Here is a 9,232-nt window from a genome sequence, read left to right as displayed (position 1 = left end):
TGGTAAATGTGAAGCAATTAATAATGATGCTCACTGAAACACATCTGGTAAATGTGAATAATTTGACATTAATGCACACTGGACCACATCTAGCAAATGTGAAGCAATTAATAATAATGCACACTGGTTCACATCTGGTAAATATGAATCATGTAATAATAATAATGCACAATGGGCCATACCTTTTACTCACACTCGTTGCTTTATGTCTTGAAGGCAAACAGCAATCCACTGTGTCAATTCTCAACGAATTCCTCATTCTTTGACAGAATTGATTAGTCTATTATAGGGTAATTTATCGAAAGGCTTTTTTTTTCAAAGTCCAGATATATTATATTTATCGCATTACCATTGTCTACTCTCTGTGTTACTGCTTAAATAATTCAGTAGGTTTGGTCAAGCAAGATTGTCCCTTTTGAAACCCATGTTGGTTGCTCCTTCCTATACATTTTATTTTCTAGATGTTCTTCAATTCTCTCCTGAAGCAGATGGTCCATTATATTTCCTGTCACCGATGTTAAGCAAACTTATCTATAAATGCCTGGGCATTTCTTGCCCCCCCCCCCCTTCTTATATATAGGAATTGAATTAAGTGTCCACCAGATCTATGGGGGGGAGGGGGAAGTGGTGGAGAATTGGAGTGGTAGTGCCCGCCACGGCTGTCAACACCAGAAATCCAGATTTCAATTCTCCCGGAGATAGCGAAGCTCTATGGTGGCACCTTCACAACTCTGTAACGGAAACCGTATACTAAATATCCTAAGCACCTTTTTGTATTTATTATAATGCAATTCATCGCGATGCTACCAACCGGGTCCAATATTCAGCTCGACGTGCAGCACTCACATGCCTTCACTTACACATTTTTGAAATGCTGCAGCCACCGAGGCGAGAGACCTCGGTGACCTCAAAGTTCTTGTAACTTTCGCCTAGCTGTCCTTCAAATTTGTTGCGAACTCGGATACTGCCTCTAAGTTAAATCACCAGAAGTGAGTGGTGGTTGGAACTCTGCATCTGTGCATCCATAAGGGGGTAAGCGGCCACTCTGCAACTGTATAATATTGGATGCGGAGAAGGGGCCGCTGTGTATCTTAGCTCTACATTCGTTTATCAATTTGGAGAGAAAGAAGCAACTCTTCATTTACTTATTGATAAGGCGGGAAGGGGCCGCTGTGTATCTTTGTCTTGATGTGGGGGGAATGGGACAACTCTGCGTTCGTTTATTGATAACGCGTATTAAGGGGGCAACTCTGCACCTGCTTATCAATAAGTGGGAGGGTGCACTTCTGCATCTGTCTCTCGATAAGGTGGAGCAGGAGGCAATTGTGCATCTGCTTATCAATAAAGCGCAGCAGGAGGCTACCCTGCATCAGTTTGTCAAAAAGCGGAGCAGGAGGCAATTATGCATCTGTTTATCAATAAAGGAGGCATTTCTGCATCTGCTCATCAATAAAGCAGAGCAGGAGGCAATTCTGCATCTGTTTATCAGTAAAGCGGAACAGGACGCAATTCTGCATCTGTTTGTCAATAAAGAGGAACAGTAGGCAATTCTGCATCTGCTCATCAGTAAAGCGGAGCAGGAGGCAATTCTGCATCTGTTTACTGATAAAGAAGAGCAGGAGGCTACTCTTATCTGTATATCGATAAAGCAGAGAAGGAGGCAATTCTGCAATGTTTATCGATAGGACAGGGAAGAGAGCCACTCTGCATTTGTCTATCGATAAGTCGGAGAAGGGAACAATTCTGCAGCTGTGTATCATTGGAGAGGGGTGGCGGTAACTCTGCAAATGGATACACTGTTTGGGGGCACAACTGGGAAACACTGTAGGTTGCTGTTGCCGATGGTCCAGTGCAGGCCAATCAAATGATAGTCCAATGGTCATGATGGCTCACAATTACTTAAAACTTATGTGGGCAATGTTATGCCATAACGTTGAACACATGTGGAATGTTACTGAAGCAGGAATTAACAGAAATCTCTGTCCAGGTAGGTGTACCTGACCTTTTGAAGGAAGCCAACGTTGTCAGAAGTACAGAGATAGGTACAATTCACCCTGTTTTCCTTGCGCCCTTTGCTGTGATGAGGCATCGCCACAAGAGGCAGGCCCAATAGGTAGGTGCGCCCCAGCAGCAGCAGCCTCCCAGACGCGAGCAGCAACAGCCACTAAGTCACAGAGTAGTCCAGATATACCAGAAAGCAAACATTTCAGATCCAGGACTTCACTGCATCAGGACATTAGGACTTTACTGAGGGTAGTATCCTAGCCCCAACCGTTTTCAGCTGCTTGACAATAACCTTCGTTAAATCATAAGGTCAGAGTGGGAATATTCGCTGATGATTGCACAATGTTAAGTCCGTGTAGAAATGCAGCCACACCTGAACAATATCCAGGCTTAGGCTCATAGGTGGCAAGTAACTTTTGTGGCACACAAGTGCCAGGAAATGACCATCTCCAAGAGCAGTGTATCTAACCATTTCCCCTTGGCATTCAATGGCATAACGATCACTGAATCCCCCACTCTCAACATCCTGGGGTTACGATTGACCAGAAACTAAATTGGAGTAGTATATAAATAGTGTGGCGATGAAATCAGGTCAGAGGCTAGGCATCCTGCGGCAAGTAAGTCATTTTCTGACTCCCAAAGCCGGTCTATCAACTACAAGGGACAAGTCAGGAGTGTGCTGGAATAGCTTCCACTTGTCTGGATGGGTGCAGCTCCAACAACACTCAAGAAACTTGACACCATCCAACAGCCTGCTTGATTGGCATCCTGTGCACATACTCCTTCCACGACTAGCGCACGGTGGCAGCAGTGTGTGTAAACTACAAAGTACACTGCATAAATGCACCAAGACTCCTTTGGCAGCACCTTCCGTACCCGCGAATAGTACCACCGAGAAGAACAAGGCAGCCTATGCATGGGAACACTACCACCTGCATTTTCCCCTCCAAGCTACACACCATCCTTACTTGGAACTATATCACTGTTCCTTCACTGTCGCTGGGTCAAGAACCTGGAAATCACTTCCGAACAGCACTGTCGGTGTACCGACCCCACATCAACTGCAGCGGTTCAAGAAGGCTATCTTTGCAAGGGCAATTAGGGATGGGCAATAAATGTTGGTCCAGCCAGCGATGCCCACAACCCAGGAACGAGCAAGAAACTTCCAAGTGTCCAGTTATCTCATCCTTTACAATAGATTCTAACATTTTCGCTAGTACTGATGTTTAACTAACAGGCCAGTAGTTCTCTTTTCTCTCTTGCTTCCTTCTCAAATAGTGGGGTTAGATTTGCTACTTTCCCATATGCAGTAACGCTCCATAATTCTCAGAAGTTTGAAAGAAAGCTACTAAAATATCCATTATGTGTATAGTGATCTAGTTCAATACTCCATAATGCCTCTCATCTGGTTCTGGGCATTTATCAACTTTCAATCCAATCATTATTTCTAGTACTATCTTTTTATTATTACTAATTACTTTCAGTTCCTCATTTTACTTGTACCTTGGTTCCCTAGCCTACCTGGCAGATTTTCTTCTTCTTCCACCATGACGAGAAATGCAATCTAATTGTTTAGTCTCTGCGTTTTTTCCTTCCATTCAACACCACAAGCTCTCCTGTCATCGCTAACAGTTTCCTTTTCACACACCGAAAGAAGATTTTATGTGCCTTATTTATGTGCCTAGCAAGTTGCATTCATAATATTTTTTCTTTCTGGATCAGTTTCTTGGTGCTCCTTTGTTGGACTCTAAATTCCTCTCCATCCTTGGGCTTATCAACCACTTCCTATGACGTAATGCAATCTTGAACTTCTTTTGTTCTTCATGGCTGAATCACCTTTCATGTTTTTTGTGTGTTTTAGACGAATGTATATTTGTTGCTAAACCGTGTAATACTTCTGTAAATACTAGCCATTGCCTGTCAACTGACAAATCCTTTAATGCATTTTCCCAATCCACCATAACTAACTTGCCCCTCATACGTTCATAGTTTACTTTGTTGAGATTTAAGACCCTAGTTTCACAATGACCTATATCTCTTTCACACACCATGTAGAATTCTAGCATAATGTAGTCACTGTTTCCTATTTGTTCATTTACACCAATGTTATGAATTCGCCCTTCCTCATTAGATAGTACTAAATGTAAAATATCCCGCTCCCGAGTTGGTCCTTCAACATACTGCTCCAGAAACCCATCTCGCACACACTGCAGGAATTCATCCTCCTCGGCATCAGTGCTGATTAGTTTTACTAAGTCTATATGTAAATTGATCACACCCATTATCACTGTATTACCCATTTAACATGCACTTCTAATCTCCTGCTTTATACTGTGCCCAACATTAGTACTACGGTTTGGTGGCCTATAAACAACTCTCTCGAATATTTTCTGCCCCTTGCTATTTCTTAGCTCCACCCAAACTGATTCTCCATATTGCTCATTTGATTTAAGATCCTCGTTAACAATGTACTGAACTCGACCCTTATTAAAAGGACTACTCGACCTCCTTTCCCTATTTGCTTACCGTTCCCAAATGACTAATATCCTTGAATATTTAATTGCCAGTCTTCGTCACTTTGCAACCCCCGTCTCTGTAAAGGGAATTAAATCATAGTCATGTATCTCTAATTGTACCTTCAAATCATCTAACTCGTTGTTAATGCTGTGTGCATTCATATTGAATACTCTGAGCTTGATCGTTTTAACGCAGTTCCGCATTCTGATCCGATTTGATGTTTGCCTTTGTTTCGGCTGTCTTCGAATTTTTCTTGCTACTTTTCTCCTTCCTGCTCACAGTTGTGCTTCCCTCCAATCTGAGCTCCCTATCAGGTTCCAATCCCGATCTCTATTTAGTTTTAATGGGTCCTCACTAGCACTGGGAATTCTCCCTGCTCCAATGTTAATCCCTGTCCTGATAAGGTGCAATGCTAAATCTTCTGTGGGTCCCAGCTGTCCCAAAACCGGTCCTAACGCCTCAAAACTCCAATGGCCTTCCTATTCCACTCATTCTCCAGCTACAAGTTCAAATCTTAATCCTTCTATTCCTATCCTCACGAGCAAGTGGCTCGAATCCTGAGATTACTGCTTTTAAGACTCTGCTATTTAAACTCTTCCCGAGCTCCTGAAAATCTGCTTTGAAGACCGCATCCCAGTCTCCCTATAAATTGAACAAGCCCATTATTACTGTATTGCCCCTGCTGCATGCAGCTCCAATTGCCTGATTTATATCATGCCAAACACGGCCACAATTTGGTGACCTATAAATCACTCCCACCAATGTTTGCTGCCACATGCTGCTTTTTAGCTCCACCCAAACTGATTCTACATCTTGCTCCTTAGATCTAAGATCCTCTCTCACGAATGCACTGATCTCCTCCCTTGCTAAAAGCGCGACACCACGTCCTTCTCCACTTCGCACATTGCTCCCAAATTACGACTATCACTGAATATTTACTTCCCAGCCCTGGTCACACTGTAACCACGTCTTCTGAATGGCAATGAAATCATACCGATTCACCTCTCTTTGTCATTCAAATCATCTACATTATTTCTAATGCTTCGTGCATTCAGATAGAGTTCCCTTAAGTTTGTCTTAACATTATTCCTCATTCCCACCTATTTGAAATGTGCCTTCATGTTGTCTTCTTTCCAATTTCGGTTACTGCATTTCTACTTCTTCTTACCAGTTTTGCTTCCCTCCTATCTGAGTTTCCTCTTAATTTCTCAACCTCTGACAATTTAGTTTAAACTGTTCGTAATAGTATTAGAAAATCTACCGGGAAGGGTGTTAGCTCTGGCCCGACTAAGGTGCAAAGCATCCACCATGTACAGGTCCCACATACTCCATAACAGATCCCAATGTCTCAGGTGTCTGATACCCTCCTTCCGGTCACATTTTAAATCACTTATTCCTTCTATTCCTATGCTCGCTAGCACGTGGCACTAGGAGAATTGCCAAGATAACTGCTTTTGATGTTCTACTCTTAATTTCCTTCCTAACTCTTTAAAATCTGTTTATAGGACCTAATCTCTCTTCTTTCCTATGGAAATGTTACCAATGTGGACCACGACCTCTGGTTGGTCACCTTCCCCCAGAAGAACGTCCTGCAGCTGCTCTGTCACATTGTTGACCATGGCACCAGGGCGGCAACATACCATCCTGGTGTCGCTTCTGCAGCCGCACAGATGCCTGTCTGCTCCTCAAACTAATGAATCCCCTATCATTACTGCTTTTCCACTCTTCTGGCGCCCCTCCTGTGCAGCTGAGCCACCTGTTGCACCATGGACTTGGCTGTTGTTGCATTCCTTTGAGGAACCATCGGCCTGACCATTTTCCAAAATGGATAACCAGCAAGTGAGATCCACTCAAGTGACTCCTGCACGACCTGCCTGCTTGTCTTAGACTGCCCTTGGTCACCCATTCCCTCTCATGCTCCTGCCTGCGGTGTGACCACGTCCCTAAAGGTGCTATCCACGTCATTCTCTGCCTCACGGATGCACCACAGTGACTCCAGCCTCCCTTTGAGTTCCACAACCCAGAGCTCAAGCCTCTGAAGCTGAAGACACTTACTGCAGATGTGTCTCCTACTTCCCACATAACGCAGGAGGCACATTCCACTCGACCGAGGTTGTAGCCATCCATGTCAGCCATCACCATTTAAATTACTAATTTCCAGCCATGGAATAAAGAACTATGCCCACACAAACAGGCCTATTGAGGACTGTGTAAAGCCAAATGGCCTTTGGCATTTTCACAGCCTCACAAATGTGCGGTAAGGCAAATTTTTAAATTGTTTTCTTGAAGTCTGACCGGGCACTCTCCCTGCTTGATTAAGGGACTAACCGAAGGTGGGACGTTCGTGCTCGTGGATACTATGGCAGCAACTGCATAGCGGATCCTATTGTCCAACTCTCGGCCCTTCATTGCCAGTGTTCTTCTCCTACCCCATCTGCAACATCTGCAGGAGGGGCGGTTGGGGCTCATCCCAGTCTCGGTCGGCCGGCAGGAAAGCAGACTCAAATATGTCTACTCCTTCAACCGACCGCAATTTGTACAGCTGGCATGGGAGGAGGTCACAGAGGGCCACATTAATGTCGCGTTCCAGGGACCTCCATTTATACCTTCTGGAGCTTGGATTGGGCATGGTGTCATGCCTGTAAGGGGTTGGAGCAGGTTCGTAAGAACTGCCCCAAGAATTGGACTGCCAATCCTCCTTCCTGGCCTAGGGTGGCGTCGTTGCACATCTCCCTACTCTCCCTACACCAGCAGCAGACAGCACTCAGGCTTTGCCAGCGGGCCTTGTTTTCCTGGCCTTTGGTGGAGAGAGGGAGACACGTCTTGGTGGAAGGAAAGTGCAGCTCGAAAGAAAATACCAGAAGGCGTGCCCTTGCTTGTGGGAAAACACCTTGAGCCTGAGCTTCGCCCTAGACGTAATCTGGGAGCCCACATGCCACGTGGCTGAGCTGAAACCCAAGGAATCTGGGTAGGAGGTGGCAGAAGTATAATCAGAGATCTCTAGTTAGATTAAGGTCCTTGAAATTACGTGCCGATCCCAGCATAAAAGGGGGATGTCCCCTCCTCTGAAAGAGCCGTGAGGAACATGGTCTCTCGCCTGGCGTGGGTGCTCTGTCTCCCCCTACTGCCTGCACAATCATGGCCTCAAGCCTCAAGTGGCCGCACCCTATCCCTTGTAGCAGAGTGAGGAGAGAAACCACTGTAAATTTGGTAGCTCCCAAGGGGCAGGAGGGGGCCCGTATGTGTTGTCAGATGTGCTTGTGGGGCGGAGGGTGGAGTGGACCTGGGAGGGTCCACACCACCGCCCTCGGCCAGCAGCCAGTTTCAGCTGCCTCTTCATCGGGTGCCAAAGGTAGGGCGGGCGGGGTGAGGAGACCTGTACGTGTGAGCACCACCCTGTGTCCGCAGCCTGTTTCGGTTGCCAAGGATATTCCTTATCCAGTGGCCAATTTGCAAAGTGTTCCGTCTGTTGCGCATCTAGGAAATGGCGGGCGAGGAGATGGTCTCTTGCTGGATTTCCAGAGTCGGGGGTAACCATCTCCCCGAGCCCGGTGATGGAGGTAGATGGTGGTCTGGAACATCTTTCTCCCAAAAGCTCCGTTTCCTTGGAAGAACCCAGGGAAGGAGCTTTTGCCGTTTCTCCTGATGGTGTGATAGACAGAGGTGGGACCAGCTGGTGTAGCCTGGACATCTGCTTTACAGTATGTAATGGGTATGTCGACTGCTAGCTGTAACTACCTAGAGGAAAACGGGGACTCACTGATGGCACGAAGGACAATATTGAATCCATCACTTGTGAGGCAGGAGACTCGCTTGTGTCTATTACTGTGTCTCCTCTTCTCTCCATTGTGGAATTCGATGCCTTCCTTGCTGGCTGCACTGATTGCCTTAATAAAGCTTAGCTGGCCCTCGACCCGTGGTCAGATTCAGCTGTCATCTAGTGCGCCCCTGCTGCTTTCAGGAATGAGGTCAAGGACGTGGACATGAAAAAGATCATGCAGTGCCAGTTCAATGTATCGCTCTCCATGTTGATTTGGGAGTGGAAGGTGATGATCATTTCCAGTCCCTCCTCACAGTAAGTGTTTGTGGCGGTATCAAGTACTTGTGAGCCTCAACATCAATGGCAGCAGTGGGTCTCTATGCAGATTTTACAATATCTCAGTCCTGCAGGAAACCCACAGCATTCTTGTAGATGAAGCCAGCTAGTTCCCGGAGTAGTAGGGTAGGATCTACATTAATCACGTCACCCCTACTTCCAATGGGATGGCTACCTTTTTGGCCAACGCTTTCCATCCAGATACAACACGCAGCTTCTGGTGGCAACTGTTAGCTACGTCTCTCTGAGGCATATGACTGTTTTTTAGCCGGACCTCTTCATTATCTGGAACATGGTTGCCTCCAGACAGGGCATTCACCTGCCGGCCGGGTGGCTGTCTCCTGGGATGGACCAACAGATGGACATAGAGCCAAAGCCTCCACGACATCTCTCACAGTGGGGATCGACGGGACTTGGGTGTGGCGTACTCCTCGCAGAGCTGACACATGCACATCCAGAATTGTTCATCAGACCCAGGCCCAGCAAATGTCCTCTGGATCTAATCCCACACAGCCTGAGCTGCCTCTCGGAAATGGCCTCCATGCCATTCTGCACAGTGGAAAGACGTTTCCTGTATGAGATGGGGTCCGTGTTGCCATCTGCCAGTGAAGGGAA

The sequence above is a fragment of the Heterodontus francisci genome, unplaced genomic scaffold (genome assembly GCF_036365525.1).
Source record: "Heterodontus francisci isolate sHetFra1 unplaced genomic scaffold, sHetFra1.hap1 HAP1_SCAFFOLD_361, whole genome shotgun sequence".
Classification (NCBI taxonomy): Eukaryota; Metazoa; Chordata; class Chondrichthyes; order Heterodontiformes; family Heterodontidae; genus Heterodontus; species Heterodontus francisci.
The sequence above is the reverse complement of the archived record's forward strand: the minus strand, read 5'-3'. Positions refer to the sequence as shown.